We start from the raw sequence: 10,272 nt of genomic DNA on the forward strand, positions 1-10,272 counted from the left end.
ACGTATCCGGAAAGTCCCAGTGATGGCGTCATCAATACACGACAGTTGAGCGTGCTCCTCACGGCGAGTCCATGATGCTTATCTGTCAAGATGTTGTGACAACAAACTGTCAACACAAGACGCAGAGTGACCTATATTCCAACGACAACGTAGATGAACATCCTGTAAGATGAGACTGTTACTGTTGTTAACCCCCCTAATGCGTGTTTAGATAGCGTCTATAAGAGAATGTGAGAACAGGCTCATTCGAGATTAGCTCGGCGTGCGCAGAATCTGTCACCTGTTAGCGATGAATGCCGTTTAGATTTTTGTGTCCGATTTGATCCAGATTTTTTGAATCTGACCTCATGCAGAAACGAGCAACGATAACCTCACGAGATCGAGGCGGCCACAGTGTGTACAGCAAGACGCGACAGCTGCTCTCCACCGACTGCAAGACCCAGGGCATGATAGGAAACCCCTGGCTGTCGCCTGACCAAAGAGCAAATAGGTTCTTGGTTTTGACCTCAAACAGCACGTTTTGTACAAAATCCAAATTTTCTGTGTTAGTGTAGTATTTAACACTTGATTGTAGGTCATTGGTCTCGTGTTTTTCAATGAAGGTTTACTCATTTGGTGATAAGAATTAAAGTTTATATATATATATATATATATATATATATATATATATATATATATACAGAATCTATTTCTATTTTTTTTATATAGCACATTAAAACGAGAAATTCCAAAGCATGTGCTTTACAAGGTGGACATAAAAAGCATTAAGGATAGAATATAATGCCAGATACACACATATTTCCAAAAATGTATAATTACAAACTATTAATCGATAAAGATTATAAGATAAGATAAGATAAGATATACTTTTATTGTCCCCGTGGAGGAAATTTTTCCTGGACTCCATCCAGCTGCAGTTTACAGGTGTAAACAGAAAAGAGAGAACCAAACAAGAAAGTACAGCAGCGACATACTTCACAGAAGTAAATATATACAGAAGTAAATATATATGTATATAAACAAAAGTATATTAAAAAATATGTAAATACACACACACATATATATATATATATATATATATATATATATATACACACACACATACATATACATACATACATATACACACTTATATACAAGAGAGATATAAACAGATTATATTGCATGGATAGGAATGTCACAGTGGAATGCAATCCCGGACAGGACGGGTCCGGCTTCTCATAGGCCCAGAGTCTACAGTTGGCTACAGACACCGGCTTCTCATTGGCCCAGAGTCAACCATTGGGTACAGACACCGGCCTCTCATTGGCCCAGTGTCTACAGTTGGCTACAGACACCGGCCTCTAATTGGCCCAGAGTCTACAGTTGGCTACAGACACCGGCTTCTCATTGGCCCAGAGTCAACTGTTGGGTACAGACACCGGCCTCTAATTGGCCCAGAGTCTACAGTTGTCCACAGTTGAAATTCCTGTCATTTTGCGATTAAATATAAGCATGACATTTGCACTTTCCCCGAATTTGCAGGGATGTATATTGTTTCACTGTTGTTGTTGGTGCATTTTTTTCCCGTAGGACGGCTACTTTAAGTAAGTTTTTACGGTTTAAACTTACGTTATTTCACTGTTCTGTTATGTTTTTCCGTAGTACAGCTAATTTAATTGAGGTAAGCAAGGTTTGTAAATAACATTGACTTTCACCATTTTACGGCCAAAAGCATGTCACCTGTCTTCTTAAAATTAGGAATAAACGTCTTTCTCACCATTGTAATAGTATGACAAAGTATGTGTGGGTTAGTTAGTATGAGCTGTATTTTATTAAAAAAAAAAGTCCAGTTATGTGAATAAATGACATTATGTTGGGCCATATCACACTTGAAATACAAACATGATGTAAGCAGTCTCTTAAACATTTTCCTTGAATGGGGGTCAACCCTGCTGTAGACTCCTTCTGTAGTCTCCTGTAGACTTCTGGGAATGTCCTAAATGTGGGAATCTGGACTGCAGGATTTCTGGTAGTGGGGGACTGTGTTTGCGCTCTCCCCTCTAATCATATACAAAGAAAATAATTTCACAGCTGGGGACCAACATGCAGTTTTCTGATTTCAGCTCTGATGAATAACGGTGTATGTATGCCTCTACTGGAAGACTCCGTCCTTACTGTCTTGGCAGCGTCTTGAATTATTTGACAGATTTCTAAAGTGAACTTAAGTCAAACATCATGTTTGTGGAAAATGATGTAACTGTCACGCTGCACCTATATTGTTACACCCAGTTTCCCGAGTATGGCTTGGCAGCAGTTTTAATCACTTCTCTCCTGAAGAGTACATGTGTTATTATCTGAAAGTCATTGTTTTGATCCTTCAAACTATCATTAAACAAATATATATTAAGAAAACCCTCAAACGTTGCTTAAATAGAATTATAATTGAATCTAATTTAGTCATCTTACACTTTTGTAAGCCACACATCACAAAAAAAATCTGAAAATTAGTCACTGTGATACACAAAGACATTTCTACTTGCAAGAAATAGTCATGCATAATATACAAAAAATTTGAAAAACAAGACATTCATCTCTTTAGTATTCACCACATCAAAGCACTAAACTATAAAGTGATTATTTTAAGAACACTAGTTATCAATACATAGCTTGACAGCTGGGGGGAGCCACTTAATGCACTGCCATGTTCTCACCTTTATTCCATTGCTTGACAGCTGGGAGTGACTGACTGGAGTTCTTTGTCACCTGTTCTTGTCAACTGTCCAGATGAGGCGCGATTCATCCAGAAGAAGTCTAGTATGTGCAGTTGATGGCAGCTTGGTTGAGCGTGCAGCTGTGCAGGTCCTGACAGGCCAAGCAATCCAAAAACACCACACCTGAAAGATGTGCAGCTTTGCCCTCTTGTGGTCATTCCTTGTTGCAGTTAGTACAGGGGGTGGACGTCGCTGATGTTTTTAATTTAACATGGTTGAAACTTCAGACAGTGACCTTGACACCAACACACTGTATATCAACACAGCCACAGCAACTACACAGTCAACACTGAACTAATGCATGAGAACTCACAGGAGATGAAGAGGGAGAGGCAGGGTGGATATGTGACCAACAGCCAGTTCCTCATAGTTTACAATAATGCAGCTCAGTGAAGATCCAGATGTTTCATAGAGGAGACCAGCATATATAGATTTACATATATAGAGACTCCAGTCTGTAGTGTAGTTCATACAATTGACTGACAGAATTGCTTCATGATCAAAGAAAGTTTTTACATCACGTTGACACTCCTGTTCAGTGGTGTTAGTAGCATTAATCTAGAATTTCTCATGTCTACTCAGGCCTGAAATTAAGTCATGTTTAGGGCAAGTCCCTAAATCAAATCTATTAGGGCATCATGGCCAAAATGTAGGACACCGACACCAAAACCAATGGTGCAGTAACAATGAGTAATAATTACATATTATGAAGATAAAACAGTATCCAATCAACGATCAGGAGTTAGCGTGCTGAGTTTAAAATGTGAAAAACTCATTATACAGTATTAATTGTTATTCTTATATCGAAGTGATAAAATAAAGTGTATAAATGAGCGAAGGCTGATCAAGATTAATGATAACAAGTTTCAACACCCATGCAACCATCAGCATTTGAGTCTGAGGTCATTAGAGAAACATACCAGAAACTTGTCAAGGCAACTTAAGGGCATTTAAAAGATTCAAAAGAGAAATGGTAGAGTGGTACCATACAAAATAAATATAAAGCTTCCATACTTTATTCTTTAAGTCCTCAAAAATCAAACGAAATAAATGAACTCCTCCTAATGTGGAGCTTCATTCTGAGGCCATTCCCATCATTATCTGCTTTTAGCCTGTTATGACACTATTGTTTCACTCTCAGTGCTTTCCTCTGCCTTCTAAAATTTACTGGTGTCTGTCCTCCCCAACAAGTGATATCTTCCTGGAAGTGGATATCAAACACACTCCCACACTCCTAGGTACAACACAATATTGAATTCAAGGGCACACTCACAGTATCAAACAGCTCAAGACCTGTTAGCATTATATTCTGCAGTTCACTTCAGGTGACAAAAAATAAAATGCGTAGTAACAAAAATATATATATATAAAAATGTGATTATGGTGACAGTAAATGAATAGTAAATATGATCTATCCGTATTTATTGACTATGCATGAATAGATAGAGTTTGGACATGCGTTAAATATTTCCCACATTTCCCACCTTTGTGACTTTACTAGTCAGACCAACCTCAACCTGTCATCACAGCAGCATGATGCAAAAATGTTGTTTTTTGCTAACATATGTCTAAGCAACCATGTGAGTAATTAAACAATGACAATTAACTAATGGGCCAGTCTTAGTGTTTCAAAAAATCCATAGTTCAAAAGTATAGAATGAATAAATGTAATGTATCAGTTAAAGCTCTAAGGGCCATCATTGCGGAGACGTTCGAGAACTGATGTGTTGAAGAATGATATGCAGTGACACGGATCAATTTCAACATGGAAGCTGCTCTGACTTTGCCTCAAGAGGTGGGGCTGTAACTGTCCAGCCAATGTTTTCCAGCGTAAGATAACCACATTATGTCCCATGAAGTTCTTTTCTTTTTCACCTATGCCCACTATAGTTGTTGACAACTTGCTTACATTGTATTCCAGGCACGACATGCCAATCAACATTTCTTCATGTACAAATTGGTAATGTGATGTTATTGGGTATTGTTAACACTGGTGGTATTAAAGAGCTCTCCTCATCAAGAGAGATGTATTGTTTGTGCCAATTCAAAGTCTTGAATTCAGAATACACAGCAATACGATAATGCTCGAAATGTTTGTTGTTTTTATGTATATATTCAGTTTAAAGAAAGACATCACTTATTTAATATGTGTTACAATTTTAAGAACATCCTCCCTAACAGATACTTTTAATCCAAAGACGTTTTAAAAATCAAAAAACCTGATGTTGGAGTCTATATAACTGGACACTGTGACCACAGGGGACAATTATGGTATAATGGTAAATGCTAAACTGTAGTGTGTAGATGAAGATGTCAATGAGATGAGCCACCATGAAGTCAACACACTGACTCAGTACTCATACCAGACCAAGAAAAGCTGTACGCATGACTGTACTGAACTGAGGAAGGGCAAATTATTGCTTACCCTTGATTTGAAGGAAGAAAAATGTGTAATTTCTCTTATTTCCAAATTTACTAACTAAACTAATTTTAAAGGTAAGGGTTAGATTTAGGTGAAAATTTGAGTGCAGTTGTCGGGCTGCTAAATGCCATCCCACATGCTGTATTCAGTCAGGTAAACAATATAACAAAAGGCTGTATAGAAAGTTTCATCACTATCCTGCCACTACACCTAGGCTTACAGGAGGCAGACACTAAGTCTCATTCACCTTTTTCCACCCTTACCATCACTCTTAAAAGTTTTGGGCCATGCAAACATTTGAGCCTGTTGGCTTGAAATGGTTTACAAATCTAGTTGTATCATGTATGCACTTGAGATGATCCTCAAAATCATGAAACAATGCAAAGGTACAAGAAGACTACACCTTGTAACATGGAGAACCAAAGGCTCTACGCACATATGTCCAATGCAAGCAGTTTATTAAACTTCCTTTTGTTACTAGACGTTTATCTGGGAGAATTTGCAAAAATGCAGTTAATAAAAATAGTTCTCTTGATGCTGAGCTGTGATATATCACTTCTGCCACTGTTGTTATGCCATTATTTGTTGCCATTCGCTAAGCCCTAAAGATCTTCTGGTAATTGTATTTAAGGGACAAAAATTATTTGGGGCTTAGGTGAGAAAGGTAAGATGGTAAAGTAATTCTGGTTTGACTTTTGTGGGTAAACAGGAGAAGGCCTTTTGTCTTTCTTACCTTAGTTAGAATTTATTTCATCCGTCCCCAATTTTGTGTTGTGGGGCGGCTAATGTGGAAATTATTATTCCATTAAGCAGATAATGATAAAATTTTGGTATACTTAATTATTTCTGCTTCTTTCAGTTATAAGCAGTGAAACGGGTTGCACTATTTTAATACTGTTTTACTATTTTGATATATTGGGGGGAGAGTGTTGCATTTTGATAAAATAAAATATAAATAATGGTAGAAACTAATTACTTTTTAACATCAGGGTCAGGCTCCTCCTCCCATCCAGATCATTTTGTTCTACAGTCCCTTGCCCCTCAGCTCATTTTCAAATGTGAACAATATGCTGTATATATTCTCCAGTTTGAACATCTCCATTCAATATACTGCTGATGTTTACGTTGATCTGATGACAGCACAGAGTGTGATTACTGTCAGTGACGTTCACCACTGGGATGTTACACTTTATTATTGCACTGACAGATTGAAGAACATTTTCCCTCTGTGTGTGCAAGCATTACACTTTCGACAGGAAGCTGTGACATACAGTATATCAGTGCTGCTCGGGACCTGCAGCAGCCAGACAGTGAGTTATGGTTAAAGCTTGTGATCCTGCCCACTTTTTTAACAAGTTAATTAAAACAGATAAAGAAGTCAGCTGTCACCATCTGGGTGATATCCTCTTCTTTAACAACTACTGCTTTGGTTTATTTTACTAAAAATATTTCAATTTAGTACAATTTATAGTAATTTATAGTACAATTTCTTCATGGAAGAAAATTAAGGTTTAATATATTTTTTAAAACCCAGTGCAGCCTGGCAATCATTAAAAAATACATTTGATAAATAAAAGATGAAGAACCACATAAATTCTAGGTTGTCTGGTGGCTTTAAAGCTCACGTTTCCAAGATTGCTGAAGAAATCTATGTTCATTTACAGTCGAGGACCGTTTGTTTTGTTTCAGGTGACACACAACAACCTCACACTAAATGATATGTAATTAGTGCACAGATACACAAAAATAGATGTTTAAAAGATCTAAATAAAATGACATGGTTTTTAATGTGAAAGTGCTAATAATTTCTTATACATACATATAGTTGTAGCCTACAAGACACAAGCCAATGACCCATTGTTGCTCCAAACTCAAATTTCCAACCTTTCATCATCATCATCATCATCATCAGCCACTAGATGGTGCTGTAAGCTTCAGAATGACAACTTGACTCTAAGCTCCTCTTTTGTCTGTGCTCCCTGATGACTGAGAGTAATATCGACTTAAAGATGTTTCAAATCAATATTTTTCATTATTTGTGGTCCAGATGCACACAGCAAAGGAATGCTGTCTTTATTAAAGTTCATTGTGTTGTACTATGTGGCTCTCCACAAAACCCAGACAGAGGTGACAATAATTTCCACAGCAAGACTGATGTATTGTACTGCTTAGGTTTACTGTAATGTTGCCAACACTGATGCGATGTGTTGTGCTGTTAGTCTGCTGAGTTGCCAAAATCCTGCTACTGGCTTTCTACAGAATACTTTGCACTTATCAGTAGGATTGCCAATTGTTGCCAACTTTAAGCCAAGATGTCCCTTATATTGGGCCAAATTGGTATGTCCCATACGAGACCTCCTTTGTCCGATATATTGACTGCCTGCACTGACCAGTAGGAGGTACTCTTACATATCCTAGGGCTGATACCGGTCTGATCTGAAGAGGAGCAATGTAATAATAATAATAAAAAAAAAAGATCTGGGCTGGTCACGCCGAGTAAGATCACTTGTCATCCAATCAAAGAACCCCACATATGTTGCACATCAGTTGTATATGGTACATGGCAGTTGGTGCAAAGAGGAAGCAAAAAGGACGTTGATTAAGTCCATCAACTGTGACCGCCAGGAATACTCAGCTGGCTATTACTCAGCATACCTCCACGAAAATGCACGAGAAGGCCACACTAGCTCGAGGTGCAAGCAATATTGGTGCATTCTTCATGACTTGTACTGAGGAAAATGACAAAATTGCTGCAAATGAAGCCTTGTATCCATACCATATGGTACAGCACGGGCTCAGCTACAACAGCAACTATCTTCTTAAGCTCAACTGTGCTTTGTTTCATGACTCAAATGTTGTGATGAAGATGCAATTTTGCATCCGGAAAAGCTAAGCTAAGCTATTGAGTGAACTGTTTTAAAGATCTACAGACACCTCTCTGTAATTGCATTTTAGCAAGTGGTGGCTGCCCTCGGAATGACAGAGACAGTCAGTGTGGACCAACACGTTGGTGTTAAGGTTTTAGTTGGTGTAGAGTTTGCGCTACCCAGGAGGAAATACTAAAGGCTGGACAGGATACCAAAAAATCCACCAGTGAGAAGTCGTAGTTTTTCAAAACAAACAGAAGCCAACCTGACCAACAGGTTCCAGATTGTCTCATTTGTCCTTAGTTTGTGGAGAGGATTTTCTCTCTGATGAACATTAAATTGTCAGAAAAAGATGCAGCACAAAGCTGATCAGAATGAGCTTCAAATATCTGTGAAGTGTGACTTGTCATGTAAGGTCTTCTCTCTGGCTGTGCGAAAGGACACAGGACTGCTTGAATCAGTCAAGGGCAGCAGAAAATATCCATGGAAAAAGCAGGCGTGGTGAGTCATGCCCCTCTTTTCATCTTTTGCATTTGAATTTTTTTTTTTCCTTTAAAGGTCCAAATTGTGATTTCTTTGAACATTTATTTTGAGGTTTATTGTCATAAGATTACACATACGATCAGCCACTTTTTGTGAACAGGTAGATGGCAGGAAAGTGAAGGAAATGAATGTCAAAATTAACTGAAATCATGTTACAACAAAATAAATGTCAAACTCAGGATAAGTTGTTCGAGTCAGCGCAAAGATTAAAAAGTCAATATAAAAATATGTCTACCAGTGCAACATGGTGAAAACTGCTTCACCAGGGACCTCTGTACTGCAGTTACAGATGTATGTGTGTGTGTGTGTGTGTGTTTGAACAGCTGTGACTGCCACCTGTGAAGTGAAAGGGAGGCTGACCTGCGACACATGCTCCTCTTTAGTTCCACATGACTGTGTGCGTGTATGTGTGTGTGTGTGTGTGTGTTTGTGTGTGAGTGTGTGTGTGTGTGCGTGTGTGTGTGTGTGTGTGTGTGTGTGTGTGTGATAGAGAGTCACAGACAGAGACAGACCACAGTATCTAGGGGACCACTTAGCTAAAATGGCCTCACTACACGAAATGAAAACCCAGCAGAATCCATGCGGGTTGAATTTTGTAGCGATAGCTTGAATACCCAAAATAAGACACAAGCAAACGCTTTTAAGACGCATTAGGTCTTCATTAATAATTACTTAAATTCTGGGTTGCGCTTGAAAATGAATGAAAAACAATTACATATCCAGAGAGAACAACATTAAAGAGAGCCCAGAGGAAGTGGACATGATTTATTTGTGCATGAATCAACCTATAAGGAAACCACAGCAACTTCACCCCTCCTGTCAACTGGAAGCGGCTGTGCAGTATTCCAGTTGCACCACAGCTCTATCACGTCTCTGTCGCAGTGCCAATGTCCATGGGGAGCATTTCAGAAGCAGCGTGTATTGTTTTACTGACATTTTATGGGTTTTACAAGCATATTGAATCGCTCCTTTATGATCGATGTGACAACAGATACCTTCTGAGTGTACTTGGTTTAATCACTGTATGCAGCATGCTGTCTTAGCTTTGTTTTTTGTCTGGATGTCCTGAATAGTGCATATCAGAAGGAGGAAAATCATGGCATTCCTTCTCCCACTTCACAGTCATTGGTAAAAAAGTAGCATGAACGCAAATAAGAAATGAAGCATAGCATGAAGGCTCGGCCAGTTTACATTTCTGGCATACAAACGTTTGCTCTGTCTCTCATCCACTTGAAGCCTGAACTAACAGGTACGGCAGATCTTCTTTGTCTAACTTTGACCGGGCTGATGTCCTCGGCCGGCCAATAGAAACACTGATGCTCTGTGTTTGGAAATGGAGCAGTTATATTACATTATTTTATCTTGTTTCTTGTTTCTCCGTCTGCGGTTGCTCTGATCAATATTTATTTATTGGCTGCATCAGAAATTTGACATGACATCTTTTTTCAGGGCAGAGTGCAGGTAAATTCCATTGAACCGAAATGTAATATGAACATGCCTTTGGTTCAGGTCGAGCACGAAAGGTGTTTGCATTATCTGATTGGCATCAGTTGTTTCACTGATGCGTCACAAAATGACTCATTCACAACTGCCTTCCTGGAACACTTGAGCAGTTGTTAGTGTTAGAAATAACCTGTGAGCTTTTCGTACTATGACGAGTCAAAGCATCTGCTGGCAAAATGGTCTA

The sequence above is a fragment of the Chelmon rostratus genome, chromosome 6, assembly GCF_017976325.1.
Source record: "Chelmon rostratus isolate fCheRos1 chromosome 6, fCheRos1.pri, whole genome shotgun sequence".
Classification (NCBI taxonomy): domain Eukaryota; kingdom Metazoa; phylum Chordata; class Actinopteri; order Chaetodontiformes; family Chaetodontidae; genus Chelmon; species Chelmon rostratus.